The sequence below is a fragment of the Lotus japonicus genome, chromosome 3 (assembly GCF_012489685.1).
Source record: "Lotus japonicus ecotype B-129 chromosome 3, LjGifu_v1.2".
Lineage (NCBI taxonomy): Eukaryota > Viridiplantae > Streptophyta > Magnoliopsida > Fabales > Fabaceae > Lotus > Lotus japonicus.
The window spans coordinates 42,699,674-42,717,990 of NC_080043.1; the positions used below are offsets into that span (position 1 = coordinate 42,699,674).

General features: G+C 43.1%; 1 long non-coding RNA gene across 1 annotated transcript; it reads right to left on the reverse strand.

The window, feature by feature from the left end:
* Positions 1-15,910: 15,910 nt before the first annotated feature.
* Positions 15,911-17,765, reverse strand: LOC130748726 (uncharacterized). Its single transcript, XR_009022764.1, has 3 exons — positions 17,518-17,765; positions 17,142-17,186; positions 15,911-16,444 (listed from the first exon to the last, which is right to left on the reverse strand). It is a non-coding gene; the product is annotated as an uncharacterized LOC130748726 (long non-coding RNA).
* Positions 17,766-18,317: the final 552 nt, after the last annotated feature.

Sequence of the window (18,317 nt, forward strand, 5' to 3'; positions counted from 1 at the left end):
AGAAGGTCTCGATCCATTAAAACAATAACAAGGCCCGAACCTCCGTTCGTCCCGTCAAACTTTCCCAAATTCTTATCTTGAGTATGGCATAACTACCCGTTTCCCCACACTCTGACGTTCCACAAATATTCGTATAATTGCACAGTATAATCAATATAATCCAGCAAATCATGTGCACAAGTATTCACATAGCCTATGATTATCCATTTAGCAAGTACAACATATGAATCAATCAATGGCAAATCAAAGCGATAAATAAATCCCAATCACCAATGTCGGCCGAAATCTCAGAAAACGGAGACACACGTCTCAATTAGTTCACTCGGCCGAAGCCTCCAGAAAAACATTTCCCAGTCAAACACAATCAAGTGCATAAACAATAAATCAAGTCGAATTCATCGACGCCTAAAACATTAGCTAGCAAGGTAAGTTGCCCTCACCTTAGCCAATTTCCATACTGTAAGACCTGAATTTTCAGAACAAGCTAGTTTCCGACTCACGCGTAGGATCAGTGTAAGCGTGACAGGAGTTTGATATTTGAGGAAGATTAATGAAGAAGAAAGTTCAGGAATTGCTTGAGGAATGTTGCGTAGTTGTTTTCGGAGTTAGTGCGAGTCGTCTGCACACTTGCCTTAGGGCGAGCGTGTCCAGAATAGGCTATTTCGCTCTTAAAGCAACGTTTTGAGTGAGATTTCGAACTCTGGGAAAATTTAAAGATTCTCTTTATTTTTCCGTCGACCAGCGTTTCATTTCGGAACTCTGGACTGTATGCACGATAGGTTTCACTTTTCGGATGTCCGCCGACGCTAATTTCTTTGCTTCGAAACCCTATTTTCGAACAATGGATGAAGACTTTTTCTATTCGGGACTTCTAACGAAGATTCCGTCCGCATTGCCAGACTTGTTTCGACGTTTCCAATCTTTCTTCAGTAGGAAGTTTTGTCGTTTGAGCATCACAGCAAAAAGTAGTTTTTCGGGGCAGATTAACCGACACCGCTTTTGAGTTTTTCGATATCGTTTTTCCCAAATCCTAGATATTTGTTTTGAGTTCTGGAATTCTGACGCCAGAATCTCTCTTAGAATTTCTCGGTGATCGTGCTGCAAAAATCGGAATCGCGAAATTTTCATTTTCCCGCGATTTCGCCCGCCTATAAATAGGCGAAAAAGCAAAATCCTCTTCATTTTCACCATTTTGGCCGAGAATTGTAGAGAGAGAGGGAGAGGAGAGATTTTCGCGAAATCTTGACCAATCTTCGTGCAGTTCGTCCCTACTTCTAGGTATCAAGGTAACTAACACGATTCCTACCTCTGATTGTTGTTTCTGTTGCGTTTCTGAAGCCGTTTCTGTGCTCTAAGTTTTGAGCTTTTTCTAAAATTGTCCGATTTCTCTGTTTTCTCGCTTGGGTTATGTTCCTTATGTTCCCCCGAGTCTAAAACCTCTGTCAGTAAACTCTGATTGCGATTCAGTTGTCCAGGATCTGAAAAATTGACTCAAAACTCTTTTTGTCTCACATTTCGAAACTTTATTGTCGTAAAGCTGAAATCTGACTTCGTGCCTTTAGGATTTGTTGTCACGGATGTCATGAGGATCGTTGCTGCCAAATCTGTTTTCAGAACTGATAACTTTGAAGTTTTGAGCCTTTATTTTGGACCAAAATGCCCCTGCGTAGTCGTATTTCGACCCGATTGTCCGAAAATTGTTCTGACAGTTTCTTTGCCTTAGTTTTACCCTAAAACTGCCTTGTAAACTGATTTGATCGAAGAAAAAGAGCCGAAGCCCTTTTCTCCTTATGGCCGTGGGTTTTTCCTAAGGGGGGGAGTTTTTCGTTTTCGAAAACTTGTCCTTTCGTACCCGTTTGTCGTATTCTGAAGCTTTGATGCTTTGTCTATCGTTTATGTATTGTTTTGCGATCGAACTAATCGATTTTGTTTGAATTCTGCTTTGTTTTTCTCCGAGGTTCAGTTGAAGGAACTTTGGAATATTCAGAGCAACTGTTTGAGGACAACCTTGATTTCGAAGCTGGAACAGCTCGAGGTTAGGGAAACTTACATATATTAGCTATGATTGCATGATAGGCGTCGATAAATTCGACTTATGCTTTGTTATGATATTAATTATGATGATGGTTTATTGTTATAAATGTTTTCATAACTTATGATGTGATGTGGTGTGGAATTGAGCGTTTTGACGCGACTTCGGAGTGGAGATTCATTGATCTGGTGATCTTTGATGTTTCGGGTTGGATGAACAACCCTAGGCAAGTCCAAATGAGGGGTTTGAGACTTAGCCTGTTGGTATTTGTTGGTTTACTTAGACTTTCCCCGGGAAACTTCTTTTGGGTGGTTGGTTTTCGGAAAACCTAGAATGAATAGAATTTTATAAACTAGAGACTTTGGGAGACTTAGACTTTGAGAAATAAACTCATAACCTGACTAATTCAATTCGAAACGTTTTTACTAAATGAATAGTTATAGGAGAACTAAAGGGGGAAACATTTACGAAAGACGGGGAAAAGTCGACCTTTGTTGTGGGTTTGGAGAGTTATCGGAATTGGGGAAAGCCACTAAGGTGAGCTATGGTGATGATTGAAGTCATCGAGTACTTTAGTACTCTTAGGGAGTGTTGTGGAGCCGTGTTGTATTGACCGACACCTAGTGCTCTTGTTGTTTGGGCTGTGTTGTATTGACCGACACTAGACCCTTGTGTTTTCTTGTTGGAGTTGTGTTTTATTGACCGACACTTACTCCGAGTTGTGTTGTATTGACCGACACTAACTCATGGGTTTGTTGAGATTGGGTTGTGAGCTAGACACTTTCGTGGTAAGGACGATTCGTTGTTTGGCTAACCACGTTGCATTCAATCGGGTGAATAACGGGAATGGTTCACCTGTGCATATCATGGTGAATAACGGGAATGGTTCACCTTGCATTAATGATGAATAACGGGAATGGTTCATCATTCGGTGAATAACGGGAATGGTTCACCAAGGATGAATAACGAGAATGGTTCATCCAGGATGGATTTCATCCAGGATGGATAACGGGAATGGTCCATCCATAGTGAAAATGCTTCACTTGTGGCGAACGGGAACGCGTCACAAATCCGGATTCATATTGTGCATTTCACGCATACATTCATGCTGACTGAGACTGTGTGCTGTTTGTTTATTGAAGCAATGTTAGAGCCATAACATGCTAGGATTACTTATATGCTTATATAACAACTTATATATATACCCTGTCACATGTTGTGTGTATATGTACTTATTGCTGTGAGTTGACCCTAGCGCCTTGGCTTTGTTTGTATGTTTGTCTTTGGGCGGTCGGCCTGCTGCCAGATGTCGATGGCCGACTGGTTCTCGACGGTCTCTCCCTCGGGGGGGATCAGATATGAGTTGCTGGATAGGGATGCCCCCACCGCTTGGGTGATCGATGTGGCTGGTCACCGGGCGACGTATAGGGGAAGGGTCATGGAGGACCAGACGGATGAGCGAGGACGCCTGACGAGCGGAGTGCTACGGCGTATGGAGCTGAGTTTTGACTTGCCGCCTTCAGTTCATTGTGGACCAGGCACTGGACATGCACCACCTGCAGCACCTCCGACTTCACCTTCTGTTGAGGAGGACCCAGAGGAGGTCGAGCCTGCTGCTGCTGCTGTATCTGTTGTGCCACCTCCGGCTACTGCCATCGCTTCTACCGACGTGGCGTCGTCCTCTAGGCTCGTACAGCCGAGGAGGGAGTCTGTTGTCCCATCTGTCTCACGTCTCTTGTCTTTCTCTTCACCGCACGGCTACCGTGTGGACCCCTTGATGAGGGTGGAGGAGGAGGATGTTCTCACAGGAGAGGTGGATGTGGAGACCGGCTCGACTAGGGCGGTGCGCAGGACAGTGAGGAGGGAGGTTATGGACTTGGACACCGAGATGATTACGGTGGATTCCGACTCTGACTCCGAGAGCAGTGGGGAGAGCTACTCGCCGAGCAGCGATGAGGAGGAGGATGAGTGGTGAGCTGAGCTGGGAGGGTAGGTTAGGATTAGCGACATTTTTTGTGTAGAGCTCTGATCGTCAGTTTCTTTTTGGGACAGGGTAGGTTCCGATGTGTGGCTTTTTGTGTGGTTCTTTTGAGGAGGATCACAGAGAGTCTGTCGGAGTATAGGGGTCTTCCTTTCAGGCCATTTTTGAGTGCCGACTTTCTCTTGGATAACTGTATTTTGATACTTTTACTCACAGTTCTGGTTTGTATATTTGCCTGCGGGCGTACTACTTTGGAGTCACTGCGGCTTCGCGTGACATGGAGTGCAGCCGAGGCTGTACAGATGTATATATTTGTATATCGGTTAGTTTAGTTGTTGGGTGTTGTCTCTACTTCTTTATCGCTTTGATTTAAAGGAAAGAAACGAAAAAAATTTACCTGTTTTCCGCGTAAAGTTTATTTTTGGTTACTAAAGTGACACCTGGAAGTCGGGGTGTTACATTGTGGTATCAGAGCTTAGTCGAGTCTTTTGGGAGTCTTTGGGGAATAGGTCTTCTGTGCTAGGTTGTGTGACTCTGCAAAGAGTGAAAATTGATTGTCTGCAGGACGATTTTTCGTTCTAATTGATTGCATGGTTGTTTAACCATATGTAATAGTTTGGTGCTATTCTACGAGTAGGACTAACCGTTTTCTTGGGGCTAACAGACGATGGTGAACACCAATCAGCTAGCGGAGATGATGGCCACTATGGCCCAGGCAATGACTAACCAAGCGAATGACAATGCTTTGAGACGTGCTGCGGAGGAAGCGCGTGATCAACACCAGCGTCAGAGGGAGGCGACTTTGGATCAGAACAAAGGGTTGAATGACTTCAGGAGACAGGATCCACCTAAGTTTTCGGGAGGTACTGACCCAGACAAAGCGGAACTCTGGATAGAGGAGATTGAGAAGATCTTTGGAGTGTTACAGACTGCTGAGGGAGCCAAAGTGGGGCTGGCAACCTATCTGTTGTTGGGAGATGCTGAATACTGGTGGAGAGGCGCCAGAGGAATGATGGAGGCAAATCATGTGGAGGTAAACTGGAATTCTTTTCGAACAGCTTTTCTCGAGAAGTATTTCCCAGACAGTGCTCGTGACGAGCGTGAATCACAGTTTCTGACTCTGAAACAAGGAAGCATGAGCATTCCGGAGTATGCTGCCAAGTTAGAGTCTCTGGCAAAGTACTTTCGGTTTTTCCGTGATCAAGTTGATGAACCCTACATGTGCAAGAGATTTGTGAGGGGATTGAGGCCTGATATTGAAGATTCGGTGAGACCATTGGGGATCATGAGATTCCAGGCATTGGTTGAGAAGGCAACTGAGGTGGAATTGATGAAGAATCGGAGATACAACAGGGCTGGAACAGGAGGACCGGCGAGGTCGACACCACAGAGTTTTCAGGGAAAAGGGAGGTTTCAGGCGAGGAAGCCATATCAACGACCTGCGGGGAGAGGATTTACCCCGGGATCTTACAAGCCTATGGCTGCTGCTACTTTTGGAGGGTCGGGAAGCCGTACCCCAAATCGTGAAGTGACTTGTTTCCGGTGTGGAGGAACGGGACACTATGCAAACAATTGCACGAGGCCACCAAGATGCTACAATTGCAACAAATCTGGGCATCTGGCTACGGAATGCAAGGCACCGAAGGTTGAACCGGCTGTGAATGCTGTTAGTGGGAAGCGCCCAGTGGCGAAGGGAAGAGTGTATACCATGGATGGAGAAGAGGCTGAAGGAGCTGATGGTTTGATCAGAGGAGAATGTGAAATTGACGGTAATCTTCTAACTGTACTCTTTGATTCTGGTGCAACTCATTCATTTGTCTCTAAGGATTGCGTATCAAGACTGCATCTGCCTATTACTACTTTGAGTTTTGATCTTATGGTAACTACACCTGCTAGGACTCTAATTGCTAATGCCGCATGCATGCACTGTTCAGTAGTATATAAAGATAGAACTTTTCATGCCAACCTAGTATGTCTACCCCTTAAAAACCTAGATGTAATCCTCGGGATGGATTGGTTATCCCACTACCATTGTCTTTTGGACTGTAGTCGAAAGAAAGTGGTGTTCCCAGACTCGGATCTTTTCGAGTATCTTTCTATTAACCACATTAGTGCATCGTTGAGCGAGGGCACTCAGAAGTACTTTTCATTGCTAAGTCTGGAGGGGAAGAAGGAATCGGATATTCAAGGTATTCCGGTGGTTCGAGATTTTGCGGATGTTTTTCCTGGAGATGTACCTGGACTGCCGCCTGTACGCGATGTGGAGTTTGTGATCGACATTGTACCCGGAACTGGACCGATTTCGATTGCACCTTACCGTATGGCACCTGCGGAGTTAGCGGAGTTGAAATCTCAGTTGGAGGATCTTTCGGCAAAAGGATTCATTCGACCAAGTGTTTCACCGTGGGGAGCGCCAGTGTTGTTAGTTAAGAAGAAAGACGGAAGGTCGAGATTATGTGTGGATTATCGACAACTGAACAAGGCGACGATCAAGAACAGATACCCGTTGCCGAGGATAGATGATTTGATGGATCAATTACGAGGGGCTGCTGTATTTTCGAAGATAGATTTGAAATCAGGCTATCATCAGATCAGAGTGAAGACTGAGGATATACCGAAGACTGCATTCAGAACACGCTACGGACACTACGAGTACCTAGTGATGCCGTTTGGAGTAACAAATGCACCTGCTGTCTTCATGGATTACATGAACCGCATCTTTCATGAATTCTTAGATCGGTTTGTGGTGGTGTTTATCGATGATATATTGATATATTCGAAGGACGCAAAGGAACATGAAGGACATTTGCGACAAGTTTTACAAGTGTTGAGAGAGAAGAAGCTGTATGCGAACCCTTCCAAGTGTGAATTCTGGCTGGAGGAAGTTAATTTCTTAGGCCATGTTATCTCAAAGGAAGGCATAGCTGTGGATCCGGCGAAAGTGGAGACTGTTTTGGCTTGGGAGCAACCGAAGACAGTGACGGAGATCAGAAGTTTTGTGGGTTTGGCTGGATACTATAGACGCTTCATAGAGGGATTTGCCAAGATCGTTGGACCTTTGACTCAACTGACGAGGAAGGATAAACCTTTTGCATGGACAGAGGCGTGTGAATCAAGTTTTCAGACTCTGAAGGAACGTTTGACGACGTCACCTGTGCTTATTTTGCCGCAACCGGAGGAACCTTATGAGGTTTATTGTGATGCTTCGTATCAAGGCTTGGGATGTGTGTTGATGCAACATCGAAAAGTGGTGGCGTATGCTTCGAGACAGTTGAAGACGCATGAGAGGAACTACCCGACTCACGATTTGGAGTTAGCTGCCATTGTGTTTTCGCTGAAAATCTGGAGACATTACCTCTATGGTTGTACTTTCACGATATTTAGCGATCACAAGAGCCTTAAATACTTGTTTGATCAGAAGGAGCTGAACATGAGGCAACGAAGATGGATGGAGTTCATCAAAGACTATGAGTTTACGTTGCAATATCACCCTGGGAAGGCGAATGTAGTTGCTGATGCTTTGAGCAGAAAGATGCATGTCTCGTCAATGATGGTTAAAGAGCTGGAGTTACTGGAACAATTTCGAGATATGAGTCTAGGTGTGACACCGTCTGAGGGAAAGTTGAAGTTCGGTATGATCAGAATTGCCAGTGGACTGATGGAAGAGATTAGGGAGCAACAACTGCAAGATGAGTTTCTGCTGGAGAAGAGGAACTTAGTAATTCAAGGGAAAGACCCGGAATTCAAGATCAGAACTGACGATATCTTAAGATGCAAGGACAGAGTGTGTGTACCCAATAATCCAGAATTGAGAAGGCTGATCATGGATGAAGGGCACAAGAGCAAATGGAGTATTCATCCGGGAATGACCAAGATGTATCAAGATTTGAAGCTGAATTTCTGGTGGCCAGGAATGAAGAAACAAGTGGCCGAGTATGTAGCTGCATGTTTGACTTGTCAGAAGGCCAAGGTAGAGCATCAAAGACCTGCTGGTATGCTACAGAGTTTAGACGTGCCAGAATGGAAATGGGATAGTATATCCATGGATTTTGTGGTGGCTTTGCCAAGAACACAGAAGAGACACGATTCGATTTGGGTGATTGTAGATCGTTTGACCAAGTCAGCGCATTTTCTACCAGTGAGAACTACCTACAATGTGGAGAAGTTGGCTGAGATCTATGTGGCGGAGATTGTGAGACTACATGGAGTTCCGACAAGTATTGTGTCTGATCGGGATCCAAAGTTTACTTCGCACTTTTGGGGAGCTCTTCATGATGCGTTAGGAACCAAGCTGAGGTTGAGTTCGGCGTATCATCCACAAACGGATGGGCAAACAGAAAGAACTATTCAGTCGCTAGAGGATCTACTACGGGCTTGTGTGTTAGATAACAGAGGAAGCTGGGGTGATCTTCTGCCATTGGTTGAATTCACCTACAACAATAGTTTCCATGCGAGCATTGGGATGGCACCGTATGAAGCTTTGTATGGTCGGAAGTGTAGGACACCTTTGTGTTGGTATCAAGATGGGGAGAGTTTGTTGATTGGGCCAGAAATGCTGCAACAGACGACGGAGAAGGTTAAGCAGATCAGAGAACAGATGAGAGCTTCACAGAGCAGACAGAAGAGTTATGCTGATCAGAGACGTAGAACCCTAGAGTTTGAGGAAGGTGACCATGTGTTTCTACGAGTTACTCAGACTACGGGGGTTGGACGAGCTATTAAGTCGAGGAAGCTTACGCCAAAGTTTATTGGGCCTTATCAAATCACTCGACGTGTTGGACCAGTTGCGTATCAGATTGCACTACCGCCATTTCTTTCCAACATTCATGGTGTATTTCATGTGTCGCAGTTGAGGAAGTACATTCCAGACCCGACTCATGTAATCGAGCCAGACAATGTTGAATTGAAGGATGATTTGACCTTTGAGGCACCGCCAGTGAGTATTGGGGATAGGAGAGTGAAACAGCTGAGGGGAAAGCAGATTCCGTTGGTAAAGGTGATATGGAACAAGGATACGGGGGATGCTACATGGGAATTGGAAGATAAGATTAAGGAATTGTACCCCGAACTTTTTGCTGAACTCTGAGTTTCGAGGACGAAACTTTCTTTTTGGAGGGGAGTATTGTAAGACCTGAATTTTCAGAACAAGCTAGTTTCCGACTCACGCGTAGGATCAGTGTAAGCGTGACAGGAGTTTGATATTTGAGGAAGATTAATGAAGAAGAAAGTTCAGGAATTGCTTGAGGAATGTTGCGTAGTTGTTTTCGGAGTTAGTGCGAGTCGTCTGCACACTTGCCTTAGGGCGAGCGTGTCCAGAATAGGCTATTTCGCTCTTAAAGCAACGTTTTGAGTGAGATTTCGAACTCTGGGAAAATTTAAAGATTCTCTTTATTTTTCCGTCGACCAGCGTTTCATTTCGGAACTCTGGACTGTATGCACGATAGGTTTCACTTTTCGGATGTCCGCCGACGCTAATTTCTTTGCTTCGAAACCCTATTTTCGAACAATGGATGAAGACTTTTTCTATTCGGGACTTCTAACGAAGATTCCGTCCGCGTTGCCAGACTTGTTTCGACGTTTCCAATCTTTCTTCAGTAGGAAGTTTTGTCGTTTGAGCATCACAGCAAAAAGTAGTTTTTCGGGGCAGATTAACCGACACCGCTTTTGAGTTTTTCGATATCGTTTTTCCCAAATCCTAGATATTTGTTTTGAGTTCTGGAATTCTGACGCCAGAATCTCTCTTAGAATTTCTCGGTGATCGTGCTGCAAAAATCGGAATCGCGAAATTTTCATTTTCCCGCGATTTCGCCCGCCTATAAATAGGCGAAAAAGCAAAATCCTCTTCATTTTCACCATTTTGGCCGAGAATTGTAGAGAGAGAGGGAGAGGAGAGATTTTCGCGAAATCTTGACCAATCTTCGTGCAGTTCGTCCCTACTTCTAGGTATCAAGGTAACTAACACGATTCCTACCTCTGATTGTTGTTTCTGTTGCGTTTCTGAAGCCGTTTCTGTGCTCTAAGTTTTGAGCTTTTTCTAAAATTGTCCGATTTCTCTGTTTTCTCGCTTGGGTTATGTTCCTTATGTTCCCCCGAGTCTAAAACCTCTGTCAGTAAACTCTGATTGCGATTCAGTTGTCCAGGATCTGAAAAATTGACTCAAAACTCTTTTTGTCTCACATTTCGAAACTTTATTGTCGTAAAGCTGAAATCTGACTTCGTGCCTTTAGGATTTGTTGTCACGGATGTCATGAGGATCGTTGCTGTCAAATCTGTTTTCAGAACTGATAACTTTGAAGTTTTGAGCCTTTATTTTGGACCAAAATGCCCCTGCGTAGTCGTATTTCGACCCGATTGTCCGAAAATTGTTCTGACAGTTTCTTTGCCTTAGTTTTACCCTAAAACTGCCTTGTAAACTGATTTGATCGAAGAAAAAGAGCCGAAGCCCTTTTCTCCTTATGGCCGTGGGTTTTTCCTAAGGGGGGGAGTTTTTCGTTTTCGAAAACTTGTCCTTTCGTACCCGTTTGTCGTATTCTGAAGCTTTGATGCTTTGTCTATCGTTTATGTATTGTTTTGCGATCGAACTAATCGATTTTGTTTGAATTCTGCTTTGTTTTTCTCCGAGGTTCAGTTGAAGGAACTTTGGAATATTCAGAGCAACTGTTTGAGGACAACCTTGATTTCGAAGCTGGAACAGCTCGAGGTTAGGGCAACTTACATATATTAGCTATGATTGCATGATAGGCGTCGATAAATTCGACTTATGCTTTGTTATGATATTAATTATGATGATGGTTTATTGTTATAAATGTTTTCATAACTTATGATGTGATGTGGTGTGGAATTGAGCGTTTTGACGCGACTTCAGAGTGGAGATTCATTGATCTGGTGATCTTTGATGTTTCGGGTTGGATGAACAACCCTAGACAAGTTCAAATGAGGGGTTTGAGACTTAGCCTGTTGGTATTTGTTGGTTTACTTAGACTTTCCCCGGGAAACTTCTTTTGGGTGGTTGGTTTTCGGAAAACCTAGAATGAATAGAATTTTATAAACTAGAGACTTTGGGAGACTTAGACTTTGAGAAATAAACTCATAACCTGACTAATTCAATTCGAAACGTTTTTACTAAATGAATAGTTATAGGAGAACTAAAGGGGGAAACATTTACGAAAGACGGGGAAAAGTCGACCTTTGTTGTGGGTTTGGAGAGTTATCGGAATTGGGGAAAGCCACTAAGGTGAGCTATGGTGATGATTGAAGTCATCGAGTACTTTAGTACTCTTAGGGAGCGTTGTGGAGCCGTGTTGTATTGACCGACACCTAGTGCTCTTGTTGTTTGGGCTGTGTTGTATTGACCGACACTAGACCCTTGTGTTTTCTTGTTGGAGTTGTGTTTTATTGACCGACACTTACTCCGAGTTGTGTTGTATTGACCGACACTAACTCATGGGTTTGTTGAGATTGGGTTGTGAGCTAGACACTTTCGTGGTAAGGACAATTCGTTGTTTGGCTAACCACGTTGCATTCAATCGGGTGAATAACGGGAATGGTTCACCTGTGCATATCATGGTGAATAACGGGAATGGTTCACCTTGCATTAATGATGAATAACGGGAATGGTTCATCATTCGGTGAATAACGGGAATGGTTCACCAAGGATGAATAACGGGAATGGTTCATCCAGGATGGATTTCATCCAGGATGGATAACGGGAATGGTCCATCCATAGTGAAAATGCTTCACTTGTGGCGAACGGGAACGCGTCACAAATCCGGATTCATATTGTGCATTTCACGCATACATTCATGCTGACTGAGACTGTGTGCTGTTTTTTTATTGAAGCAATGTTAGAGCCATAACATGCTAGGATTACTTATATGCTTATATAACAACTTATATATATACCTTGTCACATGTTGTGTGTATATGTACTTATTGCTGTGAGTTGACCCTAGCGCCTTGGCTTTGTTTGTATGTTTGTCTTTGGGCGGTCGGCCTGCTGCCAGATGTCGATGGCCGACTGGTTCTCGACGGTCTCTCCCTCGGGGGGGATCAGATATGAGTTGCTGGATAGGGATGCCCCCACCGCTTGGGTGATCGATGTGGCTGGTCACCGGGCGACGTATAGGGGAAGGGTCATGGAGGACCAGACGGATGAGCGAGGACGCCTGACGAGCGGAGTGCTACGGCGTATGGAGCTGAGTTTTGACTTGCCGCCTTCAGTTCATTGTGGACCAGGCACTGGACATGCACCACCTGCAGCACCTCCGACTTCACCTTCTGTTGAGGAGGACCCAGAGGAGGTCGAGCCTGCTGCTGCTGCTGTATCTGTTGTGCCACCTCCGGCTACTGCCATCGCTTCTACCGACGTGGCGTCGTCCTCTAGGCTCGTACAGCCGAGGAGGGAGTCTGTTGTCCCATCTGTCTCACGTCTCTTGTCTTTCTCTTCACCGCACGGCTACCGTGTGGACCCCTTGATGAGGGTGGAGGAGGAGGATGTTCTCACAGGAGAGGTGGATGTGGAGACCGGCTCGACTAGGGCGGTGCGCAGGACAGTGAGGAGGGAGGTTATGGACTTGGACACCGAGATGATTACGGTGGATTCCGACTCTGACTCCGAGAGCAGTGGGGAGAGCTACTCGCCGAGCAGCGATGAGGAGGAGGATGAGTGGTGAGCTGAGCTGGGAGGGTAGGTTAGGATTAGCGACATTTTTTGTGTAGAGCTCTGATCGTCAGTTTCTTTTTGGGACAGGGTAGGTTCCGATGTGTGGCTTTTTGTGTGGTTCTTTTGAGGAGGATCACAGAGAGTCTGTCGGAGTATAGGGGTCTTCCTTTCAGGCCATTTTTGAGTGCCGACTTTCTCTTGGATAACTGTATTTTGATACTTTTACTCACAGTTCTGGTTTGTATATTTGCCTGCGGGCGTACTACTTTGGAGTCACTGCGGCTTCGCGTGACATGGAGTGCAGCCGAGGCTGTACAGATGTATATATTTGTATATCGGTTAGTTTAGTTGTTGGGTGTTGTCTCTACTTCTTTATCGCTTTGATTTAAAGGAAAGAAACGAAAAAAATTTACCTGTTTTCCGCGTAAAGTTTATTTTTGGTTACTAAAGTGACACCTGGAAGTCGGGGTGTTACACATACTAAGGTGCAACTCCGATCCGATTACATCTTTGGTTGCCTGCGTCGGCTCGATTCCTTCCATTGTGTAGCTTCGATGCAAGGTGCTTCCGTTCGTCGTACCTTTCACAAGCATACTTAACGAAATCACTAATCGAGCTACTTACTACTCAAGTCTAGAGCTATGACTTCAGGCAATTGACTCAAAGCGAACACATGTTAAACGACTCTTTCTAAGTCAACAACTGCAGTAATTAGTAGAGTATTTATCTCTTTTTGAAATGAAAACCATTTTGTAAAATAAATCGCAACTCTTCACTAATCAACTGTTAAACTTCGATTTTCACAATAACAATGAAAATGTTTATTTTTCTTTAAAACTTGCTTACTCGAGGCTAAAACATATACAAGAGTTGAAGGCTTACGAAAATCAAGTTTGTGAAACTTGTCGGCGAAGAGTCGCTAGAGAAAGTTGCGGCTCATGGGGCTGACGGAGGAACTGTCGCCGGAGACACAAAGAAAGGTTGTTCCTTCATCCTTTCGCGGCAAGGAATTCAACGACGTTGTCCGTTTCCCCAAAGAGTCGACGGTTTGCCCAGAAAGTTCAGCCGATGGTCGACGGTGGTCGTCGGGGTCGTCGAATAAAATGACCGAAATATGAAATAGAAAATAGGGATTTACTCTCCTCGCGACAAGGATCGCCGCAGTACACTCCGTTTTTCCATTGGTCGTCGGAGTTGACCGGAAAAAGCTCCCGACGGCGGCAGCGGCCGCGGTCGCGGCGACGGAACGACGATCCGGAACATGGGTTTTGTTGTGGACGTCGCAAGGGTTCCAACGGTACTAACCTCGCTGTGAACGGAGGCCCGAGGACACCGGAATCAAAGGTCGAAGTTGACGAATGACGGCGTCGACGACGGCGGCGGCGTACTCCTCTGTTTTCACGTTTTTCTTGCTCTGTTTTGTTCACGGTGGCTGTGGCGGCTTCAAGCTGTGATGCGGTGGTGGTGTGGTGATGTTGAGCTCATTGATTGGTGGCTTTTCCTCGCCGGAAAAGGAGGACGAAGGAGTACCCACGGTGGTGGCTTGCTCGCGGCCAAGGAAAAAGAGGAGCGGCAGTTGCTGGTCTTGGTGGTGTGGCACGTTGAGGAAGGTTGAGTAGTGGGGTGGCTTGTCTCATGAGGAAAGGAGGGTGGTGGTGGTTGCTGGACCTGCGGTGGTGTTGTTCGTTGAGGAAGAAGGATGGAGCATGGTGCTGCGTGGATGGTGGCCTCGGTGGCGTTGTTGTCACGCGTGGGAGGAGACATGAAGGGCCAAGATGGTGGTGTTTTGTTGCAGAGAAGGAAAAGGGACGTGAAGAAGAAAATTAGAGAAACAAAGGTGATGATGGAGGTGCTGCCACGTTAAGAAGGAATTAACATGCATGAGAGCAAGGTGAAGAGGATGGCATGGTGAAGGTGGTCGCGTGACTGTCCATGGAAGCTACGTGAGAAAGAAGGACAGGGGTTGAGGTGCGTTTGGCCAGCCATGGAGAAAAAGGAGATGATTGGGTGATTAGGCGCTGCAAGGAAGAAGAGTAGACGGTGGTGATGAGTTTCAATGGAAGAAGGAAAAGAAGCTTGAACACAATACCATGTGATGAAAGTGGATTGAAGTTATGAGGTTTACTTTTCTGAAATTGGATCTGAGTGAACAAAATATATATATATATATATATATATATATATATATATATATATATATATAGAGAGAGAGAGAGGAGGGATATATATATATCTGATGAGGTGAATGGATGAATAGAAAATATCTTAATATGTGGTACGTGGAGGAGGGAGGGCCGAGTAAAATCAGAAGATATTTTAAAATCGGGCACGAATTGATTTAGACACCGAATGATTTAGGTCGTAGAGTTAAGGGAAAAATATAAAAGTGATATATCATTGTACGAAAAATTATGAGGAACTCTATGAAATAATAAAATATAAATTAGAATAACTTTGAGCAAAATAAAATGATCCATGGACAAGAAAATGAGTAAGAATTAAGCTAAAGAATAATTGTTAGACAATTAGAACAAATATGACGTTATCATATTATGCAATTAAGCTAAGTATCCTTCCATAAAAGGCCGATATTTTTTTTTAGATTCATTTAAATGAGAAAATGGCTTGAACGTAGTTTGGGTCGAAATACGCCGCAAAACTACTTTTTGCGTTTGACGTCGAATGAAGAAACTTCCTTCTGAAGAAAGATTAGAAACATCGAAAGAAATCGGTAAACACGTGTGAAATCTTCATTTGAGGCTCCGAATAGAAAAAGTCTTCATCTACAGTTTATTTTAAGGTTCTTGAGCTATCAGAGATTCAGTTTCGGCAAACTTTCGAGAATTGGAATCGGTCGTTCGTACATTCTGGGGTTTCGTGTCGAAACACTTGTCATGGAAATAATAAGTGAAATTCTTATATTCCTCTGAAGATTTTTGAATTTCGTTTCTACAATGCTTTAAGAGCAGATTAGCCCTTTACTAACGCTTTCGCCCTAAGGCGGACGTGAATAAGGCTCGTGCTATAATCTTTAGCGACTACAGTACTATTCCCAAACAATTTCCTGAACGTTCTTCTTCATTAAGTCATCCAAAACAGCATTCTCCTTTACCAGGTCTTTTTGCGGTTAAACCGATTCTACTCGTGGGTTGGAAAAATAATTAAGAATAATTATTTAAATCCAAGTCTGAAATTTGGGTCTTACAAATTACAATTAAGTTGATATTAAAAGATAAACTCATCTTCAAGTTCACTCCTACAAAGAAAGAAAATTAAATTAAATCACTAATATGTCGTCAAGCCTACCCTGATGAAACTGACTTATCAACTAAAAAATAGTTAAATCAATTTTCTCTATAAAAGAGAAGAAAATTACACATAAAGTATTATCTAGAATCATTGTTTTCATCACAGTAAAGGACATGTAATGGTCTTCGAGCAACTCAGTGGCAGAGGTCTAAGCCCCTGGTTGAGCAAGACACTTCTCAATGAAGGCCTTCACCTTTGAATCCTTTATCCCATGAGGTCTCACTTCTAAAGACACCTTCTTGTATACACCTTCTTGTATATATTGACAACATTGTCACACTCACGGGAATCTATAGTGTCACCATCTCCAACACACATTCCAAATGAGTATTCCACAATTACTGTGTAGATAGGCCTCTTCATATAACTCATGTGGCATAAATTCTAGTGTCCCAAGACCTGAATATGCAGAGTGGTTCTTCCCCACAATTGTCGTCAAACCTAACTCCCCAATCTTCACCTGATATATAATACATGAAAACAAATCATATGACATATTGTAAATGACTCAATGAAAACTATAAATTAAAGCTAAACACCTCTAAATTGAATTTATACAAAGACATTTGAGTACGAACAAATGTTTCAAATCCAATCATCAAACATTCAAACCTAAAATCAACCATAAGTTTCTAATCACAACCACCAACACAACTATTAAAACCATGCACTATTTAAAAAACTAATAAAATAAACTATTCAAAATCCGGATCCCACGTCACAAATGCATCAAAATCTAACTACATATAATAAGCAACATAGGCATAAATAGAAAAATAAAACCAATTGAGCACCCCAAATGCAGTACCTCATAAATTTCAAAGGCATAGCCTACGAAGCATATTTTACAAAGGCATAGCCTATGAAGCTCCTTAGTTTTTGTTCAAATTTCTTGGTTAACATTACTGTCAATAATCATTAAACTACCCTTGCAATGTCATCTGAGGACTAACACCACCAAGTAAAAACTACCAGTGGATAAGAATTTTTAAAATGAACTATAGTAGCAGACTTGAGATATCTCAAAAAGAGGATGAACAAAAATATAAAATCCAAAATAAGCTCTGTATGTAAAATTGAATTGGCAAAAATTAAACCACCCCTTGTGGAAGATGAATAAAATAAAAATATCTTAACATACATAGAAAATTTCTTACCAGTTGTAACCGATCCTCATGGAGAATTTATGTACTTGACAATATCTTGTAAAACATAAACAGAAAATTGGAAATCACAACAAAATTTTGAAATCAAAGACAAACTCAAGATGATAATCATATCATATCAAAATGAAAAATACCAAATAGAACATGAGATGTTTGAATTTACGGGTTCATAGAACAACAATTTATAAAGACAAGATTTCCGATATGAGAGCATCCCAAAATTTCCAAATTTTTTATCGGAAACCTAAAGAGGGATTGATGAGGGAGGAGTTATTGAAGGATTTCACATCCCTAAAATTTGAAATCAAGAAGTATGAAAGAAGAAGTAAAAACTAAAGAAGAAAAAGTAAAAAATTGATACACGTACGATCATGCCAAAATCTACAAATTTCTGTGATTCCATTGAAACTTAAAGAGGAATTGATGACGAAGGAGTTATTGAGGTGAGAGGAGTTCTTGGGTTGGGGAGGAGTAAATTCCCAAAATTTCGCCCAAGATGCAAAATTAAAATTCAATTTCAAATCCATCATATCTGATTTGCGAGCGGATTAGAGGATTGCATGAGGAACAACGGATTTGGAGAGGAGGGTTTGAGAAGGAGTTAATCACGTAAGAGAGAGGTTACAATTGGAAGTGGAGAACGTAAAACGTGGATAACAAACCTAAAGCACAGTACGGGCGCGTGAGAAGCACTGCTCAATTGAGGAGAGAGAGAGTTTTCTTTTTTAGAAAAGATGACGTGGAAATTTGTGGAGGAAAGTGTGGTTTTTGAGTGCCTCATTTTCCAGAGTGAGGGCTCAAAATTATTAGATAACAGCGGGATTATTTAGTTTAAAAAAAAAGGAAAAGATCGATTATTTAATTAACTAATTGTCATCCAATTTTTTGCATTTTTTGTAAGCACAAGTTAATCGTGGGCACTTAACTACAGCAAAAAAAACTTTCGAAAAAAAAGAGTTTAATACGGTGATAACTGGAGAGTTGAATGGCTTGCGTCACAGTCCAATGGGATTACGATTTGGCACGTGCGTGGTGATTGTAATGATTGGTGTGGTGAGGGTGAGGGAGGGAGCATGGAGAGAGGGGGGGGTGAGATTATGAGAGCTTTTATTATGAGGAATTGGATAAGGTTCGCCAGCTGAGTGAGCCGACCTAATTGCCAGCTTT